The sequence below is a fragment of the Natator depressus genome, chromosome 4, assembly GCF_965152275.1.
Source record: "Natator depressus isolate rNatDep1 chromosome 4, rNatDep2.hap1, whole genome shotgun sequence".
Classification (NCBI taxonomy): domain Eukaryota; kingdom Metazoa; phylum Chordata; order Testudines; family Cheloniidae; genus Natator; species Natator depressus.
This window is the reverse complement of record NC_134237.1, coordinates 10751981-10760500: the sequence shown is the minus strand read 5'-3', so window position 1 is coordinate 10760500 and position 8520 is coordinate 10751981. Positions and strand designations below refer to the sequence as shown.

Here is an 8520-nt window from a genome sequence, read left to right as displayed (position 1 = left end):
TATTAGATGGCACAGCTTTATTTTAAGGAGATCCAGTCACTTAATCAGTAAAAGCTTTTCTTTTATGCTCAATTTGCTCGATCTTTTGTAGACTATTCTCCAACAAAACCACCCCTACTGGGAGAGGCATGCCGAAACAGCTGCAGGTGTCCCACAGCTGACAAAGACCCCTTGTTAGTCCGCGCTGTCGTATGTCATTTAGTGCCCTCCCCCGCAGCCACCACCTCAAGCAAAAACTGGACACCCAGTCAAAAGAGCTATTATCCTAGAATTTCTTAAGCAAGCAGAGCAGAGGTCCCCCTTGGATACTGTCCCCCCCGAGCCAAGAAATTGCTGCATTGGTCACTGATCGACTTGTTGATTCTCAACACTCCGTGCAGAGATGGGAATTCATAGGATTGTCATCTGGACAAAGGATTAAGCAGTGGCTTTGTTACTGGTAAGGTGTACCACTATGCCATCAGCGCTGTTACTTCTTCTCTTCAGTTAATCTCAACTAACAGCGTTCCTAGTGTTGCTGCATCAAGCCAGCTCCCCATTTTAACTGAAGTCTCACAACTCTTTGAACGATTGCCCTCGAGGTGAAGCCAAAAGTTGGACATCACTTCGGTAATGCTGCCCAGATCCTGTGAAGGACAGGTTGCCGCAGTGCATGAAGCAAACTAAACCAATGCCAGATATAGACAGGAATTTGGATTTTCAGGGACAAATTTGTTAACACTGTTTGAGAAGCAGCATGGTCTGATGGACTGGATGTGGGTCTGGCAATCAGGAGCTTTGGTTTCTAATCCCAGCTCTCCTGATGACTTGCTACATACATACGAAGCATTGATAATGACAGTGCGGATGCTTTGACCCAGCAGATGTTAATAGGGAGTTAACTTTGTTGGGGGATGATTCAGAGACCCGTTGAAGATTTCCCTTTTTTATGTCTTATGTTAGTAATCTCAGCCCAGAAATGTGGAGTTTGTTAGCAGGGTTCTAATCCAGGGGAGGGCAAACTTTTTGGCCTGAGGGCCGCATCGGGTGTCTGAAATTGTATGGAGGGCTGGTTAGGGGAGGCTGTACCTCCGCAAACAGCCAGGCATGGCCTGGCCCCCGCCCCCTATCTGACCCCCGCCCCACTTCTCGCCCCCTAACAGCCCCCCCGGGACTCCTGTCCCATCCAACCCCCCCTGTTCCTTGACGGCCCCCCAGGGACCCCTGCCCCATACACACACCTGGCCCCCCGGGGACCCCTGCCCCATACACACACCTGACCACCCATGGACCCCCCCGCCCCTAACTGACCCTCTCCGCCCCATCCACCCCCCCCTCCTTCCTGACTGCCCCCCCGGGACCCTTGCCCCATCCAACCACCCCTTCTCCCTGACTGCCCCCGGACCCCTCGCTCCTAACTGCCCCCTGCCCCCTAACTGTCCCCCACCACCCCATTTAACCCCCCTCCCCTTCCTGACTGCCCCCCCCGGGACCCCTGCCCCATCCACCCCCCGTGCTCCCTGTCCCCTGACCACACCCCGCAGCCCTATCCAACCCCTCCTCTCCTTCCTGACTGCCCCCCCAGGACCCCTGCCCCCATTCAACCCCCGTTCCCTGCCCTCTGACCGCCCCGACCCCTATACACGCCCCTGCCCCACCCCCCAAACTCCCCTGCCCTCTATCCAACCCCCACCCCCCCCGCCTCCTTACCGCGTTGCCTGGAACACTGGTGGCTGGTAGCGTGGCTGCACCAGGAGAGGCAGCCATGCCACGCAGCACAGAGCCCCGGGTCAGGCTGGGCTCTGCAGCCCCCCCGCCCAGAGTATGGCACCACGTGGTGGCATGGCTGCGGGGGAGGGGGGACAGCCTCCCGGGCCAGGAGCTCAGGGGCCGGGCAGGACGGTCCCACAGGCCGGATGTGGCCCACAGGCTGTAGTTTGCCCACCTCTGTTCTAATCCCTTGGGAATCAGGAAGAAGGGAAGTATGTGAGATTTGGGCGGTCTGGACTGTCTGCTTTGGAGAGAAATCATGAGGGCTGCTTATTGGTTCTTGGCCATGAAGGGGTGCAGCTCCTGCGGCCAGGGGAGGGGGAAGGAGATAGGATGGTTACGATCCTCTTGCATGTAATAGGAATGAACTGAGAACTGGGGTGACTGCCCACATGATGATCTTAGGTGAAAGGGGCCTTAATTGTCACTCAGCGTACAGCACTCCAGGGATCTGATCCAAAGCCCATGGATGTCAAAGGAACTTGTCCCATATGATAAAATGCCTGAAATGTTTTTAGATTCTTAATTATTCTGCTACTGTTATTTACTCACTTATTATAATAAGGCTGGTGGGTGGAGGTTTTTCCACTGCTTTGTTACCTCTGACTTAATCACAATAACATTTTTATGACTGAGATGTGGCTCAGGCAAGCTGCCTCTTAGACAAGCCCCACCAGTGAGCTTTCACCCCAAAGCTCTCAGCTGACCCGGGGAGACACCGCACAGATGCATAGAGCAGTGCCACGGCGTAGGGTCAGTCAGAGCTTTTCTCCCCTGACGAGCTGTGCTGGTGTGCAGCACCCTCCACTGACCATTGACATGTAAATAAATCCTGGATTTGCTAAATAAGAATGTACAGAGAGCATTTAAATATCTGCCACGCTCCCTGTATCTCCATTAGGAGGCTGAGACTCTCGGGATGGAGACAGCCATTTTAATGCTGGACTGTAAAAGCACTGGAAATCAAGGAGTTCCAGCCTGCACATTCGGGGGCTAATAGGACAGTTGGTTTAACTAGTAATAAATTTATACTTCTAAGAGCGGGAGGGGAGTTTGAATACCCGATAACAAACATCCATGAAACTGATCTTCAGTGCTTTCTAATTCTCCAACCTGGCCAGCTGGGAACTCCCCAGTTTGCTCATACATTTTTCAGCGTTCTTATATCTGACACTCTAAAAAGAGTTTGTGATCGACTCTCCTTTTGTAACAAGATGAAATGCTCGGCATATTGGAGTTTTCATACACAAACGTGCCTCTGGGATTGCTTTAGGTCCTATGATACACAGTTCATTCAGCACTCAGGGAAACTACACAACAGATGAGCACCTGTTACCAGAGGTTATCGGAGGTGCTATAATCTCATTTTATCATTATTATATGTTTATATTTTACGGGGTGCGTGTGGGGGGGTGTTTAGAAGCAGCTTTCATAGAATCACAGAACAGAGCTCATAGGGACCTTGAGAGCTCATTTAGTCCAGCCTCCTGCACCGAGGCAGGGCCAAGTAAATCTAGATCATCCCTGACAGGTCTTTGTCCAACCTGTTCTTAAAAACCTCCAGTGATGGGATTCCACAAACTCCCTTGGAAGCCTGTTCCAGTGCGTAACTACCCTGATCATTATAGGTTTTTCCTAAAATCTCATCTAAATCTCCCTGGCTACAGATTAATCCCATAGTTTCTTGTCCTGCCTCCATTGGACATGCAGAATAATTGATAACAGTCCTCTGTATAATAGCCCCTAACATACTGGAAGATTATTATCAGGTCCCCCTTCAGTCTTATGTTCTCAAGACAAAACATGCCCGTTTGTTTAACCTTTCCTCAGAGGTCAGGTTTTCTAAACCTTTGTTCATTTTTGCTGCTCTCCTCTGCAGTCTCCCCGATTTGTCCACATCTGGCCCAAAAGGTGGTAGCTAAAATGGGACACTGTTCTCCCTCCCTGGAGGCCTCACCAGTTTAGACAATTACTGCCCGGGTCTTACGTACAACACTCCTATCGATACACCCCAGAATGACATTAGCCCTTTTTTTCCCACATTGTTGACTCATATTCAATCTGTGATCCACTATAACCCAGGGATCCTTTTCGGCAGTATTACTGCCTCGCTAATTATTCCCCAGTTTGGAGTTGTGCGGTTGATTTTTAACTTCCTAAGTGTAATACTTTGCACTTGCCTTTTACATTTTATTTTTATTTAATTATGTATTTAATAAATAATGTACTCAATTGCTGTGAGAGGCTCTAGGGGAGTGCTGTGGGGGTGCTGAGAGAGGCGCTTGCGGGGTGCTGCTAGGGAAGGGCCGTGGAGGGGCTGGGGGAAGATTGGGGGGGCTGCTGGGGAGGGGTTGGGGGGGAGTGCTAAGGGAGGCCATTGGGGATGGGGGTGCTGCTGGGGGAGGCTCTGAGTGAGGGCTGTGGGGGTGCTGCTGTGAGAGGATTTGGGGATGGAGCTGTGGGGGGTGCTACTAAGGGAGGCCACTGGGGGTAGGGTTCTGCTGGGGGAGGGCTATGGGGGGCTGAGGAGGCTCTAGGGCACGGCCATGAGGGGGTCGCTGGGGGAGGATTTGGGGATGGGGCTGCGTGGGGACTGCTCGGGGAGGATTTGGGGATGGGGGTGCAGGGGGGCTGCTGCGGAGGCTCTAGGGCAGGGCCGTGGGGGGGCTGCTGGGGGAGGATTTGGGGATGGGGCTGCGTGGGGACTGCTCGGGGAGGATTTGGGGATGGGGGTGCAGGGGGGCTGCTGGGGAGGCTCTAGGGCAGGGCCATGGGGGGTCGCTGGGGGAGGATTTGGGGATGGGGCTGCGTGGGGACTGCTCGGGGAGGATTTGGGGATGGGGGTGCAGGGGGGCTGCTGGGGAGGCTCTAGGGCAGGGCCGTGGGGGGGCTGCTGGGGGAGGATTTGGGGAGGGTTATGGGGGGCTGGGACAGGCTCTAGGGCAGGGCCATGGAGCAGGCTACTGGGGTAGGATTTGGGGATGGGGCTGCAGGGGGGGCTGCTGGGGGAGGCTCTAGGGCAGGGCTGTGGGGGGGCTTCTGGGGGAGGATTTGGAGATGGGGCTGCTGGGGGAGGCTCTAGGGCAGGGCCGTGGGGGGTCACTGGGGGAGGATTTGGGGATGGGGCTGCAGGGGGAGGCCCCAGGGCAGGGACGAGGGGGGGATGTTGGGGGGAATTTGGGGATGGGGCTGCAGGGGGAGGCTCCAGTGCAGGCCGTGGGGGGGGCTGTTAGGGGGGATTTAGGGATGGGGCTGCAGGGGGAGGCCCCAGGGCAGGGCTGAGAGGGGGCTGCTGGGGGGGATTTGGGGATGGGGCTCCAGGGGAGGCCCCAGGCCAGGGCCGTGGGGGCGCTGCTGGGGGATATTTGGGGATGGGGCTGCAGGGGGAGGCCCCAGGGCAGGGCCAAGGCGGGACTGCTGGGGGGGATTTGGGGATGGGGCTGCAGGGGGAGGCCCCAGGCCAGGGCCATGGGGGCGCTGCTGGGGGGGATTTGGGGATGGGGCTGCAGGGGGAGGCTCCAGGGCAGGGCCGAGGGGGGGAGGCCCCAGGGCGGGGCTCAGTGCCCGGCCGCCTGCAGCGCTGCCCCAGGAGGAGGAGCCGGCAGCCCGGCCCCCGCCCCGCCGCTGTCCCGGGCGGGCGGGCTCGCGCGGAGCCGGCGGGCGAGGTTGCTGCGTTCCCGGGGTAGGGGCCGGCGGGCCGGGCATGTCTCTCGCCCCGCGCCGGGGCGCTGGGTGGGCCGGTGCCTGAGCCCTCCGCGGCCGGGCTCTCCCGCGGGCAGGCACCGCGCTGCAGCCCCCGCAGGGTCCGTGCGGCTGGCGGGAGCGGGGAGGCTGCCCGCGCCTGGGCTTCCACGGGGGTTCCACTCGCTCCAGCCCGCGCTCCCGGTCTCTGCCCCCGGCTTCCCGGGGACTCGCTCGCGTCGTGCCTGGCAAGCCGGTGACCTGATCTCTCCTCGCCGCGCGGGGGCTTCGCTGCGACTGTTTGACTGGCAGCAGGTAAGTCCCCCGCGAGCACATGGCTCCCACAAAGCCACCGGAGAGCGCCACCCGGGGCTCTGGCCGGGAGGCGCCTGCCAGCCCCCGGCGTCGGCAGCCCGCTCGGGAAGAGGGCGAAGCGTTTGCAGAACCTTTGCAGGCGGAGACAGGGAGTCTTGCATGAGGTTGTCGGAGGCCAGAGCGTTTGTCCGTGTACGGCAACTGGAAACCGTGAGACAAATGTGGTCTACGTTTGCGTTTGTTTGAATTGAGCTTGGTTTCACGCTGCATTCCTGCCGTCGACTGGGTTACAGTACACCTTAAAAAAAAAAGTCTTAAAATCATGTTTCGACTCTTAACTCTCTTACTTTATTTAGCCAGTGTAAGGCTGCCACTTCTTCTTTGCCTGCTTGTGCTTCTTTCCTCAGAAATATCTAAACCTGCCTAGGTTGAGTTAAAATTGCCTTGGTTATGCCTGCAAGTCAGACCCTTATCACCTTGGCATTAGTTTAACAGACTTTTCAACCAGCTAGCCTCTATTTTTCCATCACCCAAAAGCGTGTGATATCTTTTAGTGGCTTTTTATTAGTGATTCCAAGAACATTTGGTTTAGCAAGTTTCTACCTGTTGCTTGTATTTAATTTCTTATATTTTGCAGTATTGGGAATTTTTGTGCATTTTGCAGTGGACGTATACATTTAAAATTACATTGCAAATCTATATGGAAATCCTCTAGCATTGTATTGGCTTCACAGTTCCAAGTGACTTGATTTGTCATTAGTGGAACTGTTATGGACAAATTTTTATATATAGATTCCTGTTGAATAAGATGGATTTTGCATGGGGAAAAAAAGGAGTATAGCTAAGTCTGTGACTGGTGTCACCCTTTCGCAGAATTTGCATGACTGGGATACTTCTGTTACTCCCATCATTGCTCTTGTCACCCTTTCGCAGAATTTGCATGACTGGGATACTTCTGTTACTCCCATCATTGCTCTTCTGGACCTGCGATAGTATCAAAACTTACTGTGTAAATTTCCTTTGATTTAAAAATAGTCATTCTATACTACATAATGTAGATACACGGTAAAGTTTTGCTAACAATTTAATTACTGCAATGTGGCTGTATATGGTGGTGGTTGTTCTCAATGTTAATGTTACAAACCTGCAGCGATTCAGGAAGCCTTTTTCAAACAAACAAAATCAGAATGTGATCTTCCATTCTTGTCCTTTTGGCTCCACAGATAACTTTAGGGATGCAAATAGGTTTACCTTTTGAGCATTTAATGCTGCAGAATGTGTAGTTAATTAAATGTCTGAGAAGAATGTACACTTGTATTTTCAAATGTGAAATTATAAAAGGTGCATGCAGTGACTTAAATGACATCTTTGGCCATATGTGGCACAATGAGCTAAAAAATTAATGAATTATCATCATCTATTGCAGAATTTCTTTTTGCCTAATCCACTGCAAAGGATTTGGGGATATAGAGTCACAAGAACAAAGGTGAATGGTTTGTGGGTCACAGGTGCAAAAAGGTAGAGATCCCCACCTTAGTATATTCTTTAGTGTGGTTATTAATGAATTTTAATTAAATAACATTAAAAATGAAAATTAGAAAAGAAGCAATTTCTAGCTTCTTTGATATGGATTTAAATGAACTTGGCTGTTACTGCCCTCCCCTCCAATTATTTTTATTTGTCTTTAAGTTGTGTCACATGACACAGTAGTTCTTGTTTCAGAGTAGCAGCTGTGTTAAGAGAAAAAAGAAAAGGAGTACTTGTGGCACCTTAGAGACTAACCAGTTTATTTGAGCATGAGCTTTCGTGAGCTACAGCTCACTTATATGCTATGCATCCGATGAAGTGAGCTGTAGCTCACGAAAGCTCATGCTCAAATAAACTGGTTAGTCTCTAAGGTGCCACAAGTACTCCTTTTCTTTTTTCTTTTTACGAATACAGACTAACACGGCTGTTACTCTGAAACCTGGCAGCTGTGTTAGTCTGTATTCGCAAAAAGAAAAGGAGGACTTGTGGCACCTTAGAGACTAACAAATTTATTTGAGCATAAGCTTTCGTGAGCTACAGCTCACTTCATCGGATGCATTCTTGTGTGGCTAATTTAGCAATTTTTGTCATGGTATTAAACATGTTTCCCATTATAATCCTTTTGCCTACTTTTTGATCCCACTACTGGTATAAAAGGGAAATTCTGCTCTCCGACTGTCCAGACATTCAGAGTTCTAAAACCGTTAACTACTGCGTTATAAATCAAAAGCAATTTGAAAAATCTGGAGGGAAAATAAAGCAGGAATATATTATTTTTAAAATTTTGTAGGCTATGGTAATGTGTTAATTATACTGAATTGTGGAGCTCTGGCATTCACCCCATAGTTAATGTTGCAATTGAGTTTCCATTAGTACCATCTTTTTCTCCTTCTGGAATCCACCAAAAAGTAACTTTTGACTCGCTTTCTCTCTCTGTCTCTCTCTGAGAATTAGTGCAGAGCACCAAAGTTTAGTTGATCAAAGTCTAATTTCAAAAGTGAATTTTTAAATTTGGACCATGGCTAAAAATTGTTGACTCTTGTGAGCTTAGTATAATGCATCAAATGACTGAGTTTTTTTAAATAAAAGCGCAGCAATCTTTAGCCCCTTTTCCTTGCAGAGAGAGACTTCAGAATGTAAACTAATTATTAGGGAGTCTTGTCAGTGTAAAAAGGATTGGTTTTCAACCAAACAACCCAGGAGCTGCCAAGTCTCCTAAGGCTTGCACAGGACTGATGATTCCTTCAG

At 51.4% G+C, this 8520-nt stretch overlaps 1 protein-coding gene across 1 annotated transcript in view; it reads left to right on the top strand.

Annotated features, from left to right (window-relative positions):
- Positions 1-5572: 5572 nt before the first annotated feature.
- The window catches only part of PRAG1 (PEAK1 related, kinase-activating pseudokinase 1), a 46514-nt gene continuing 43566 nt past the window's right edge, over positions 5573-8520 (top strand). Inside the window, exon 1 of the mRNA XM_074950386.1 lies at positions 5573-5745. The gene's annotated coding sequence lies outside the window, so the exon portion shown is untranslated. The remainder of the gene's footprint in view (positions 5746-8520) is intronic.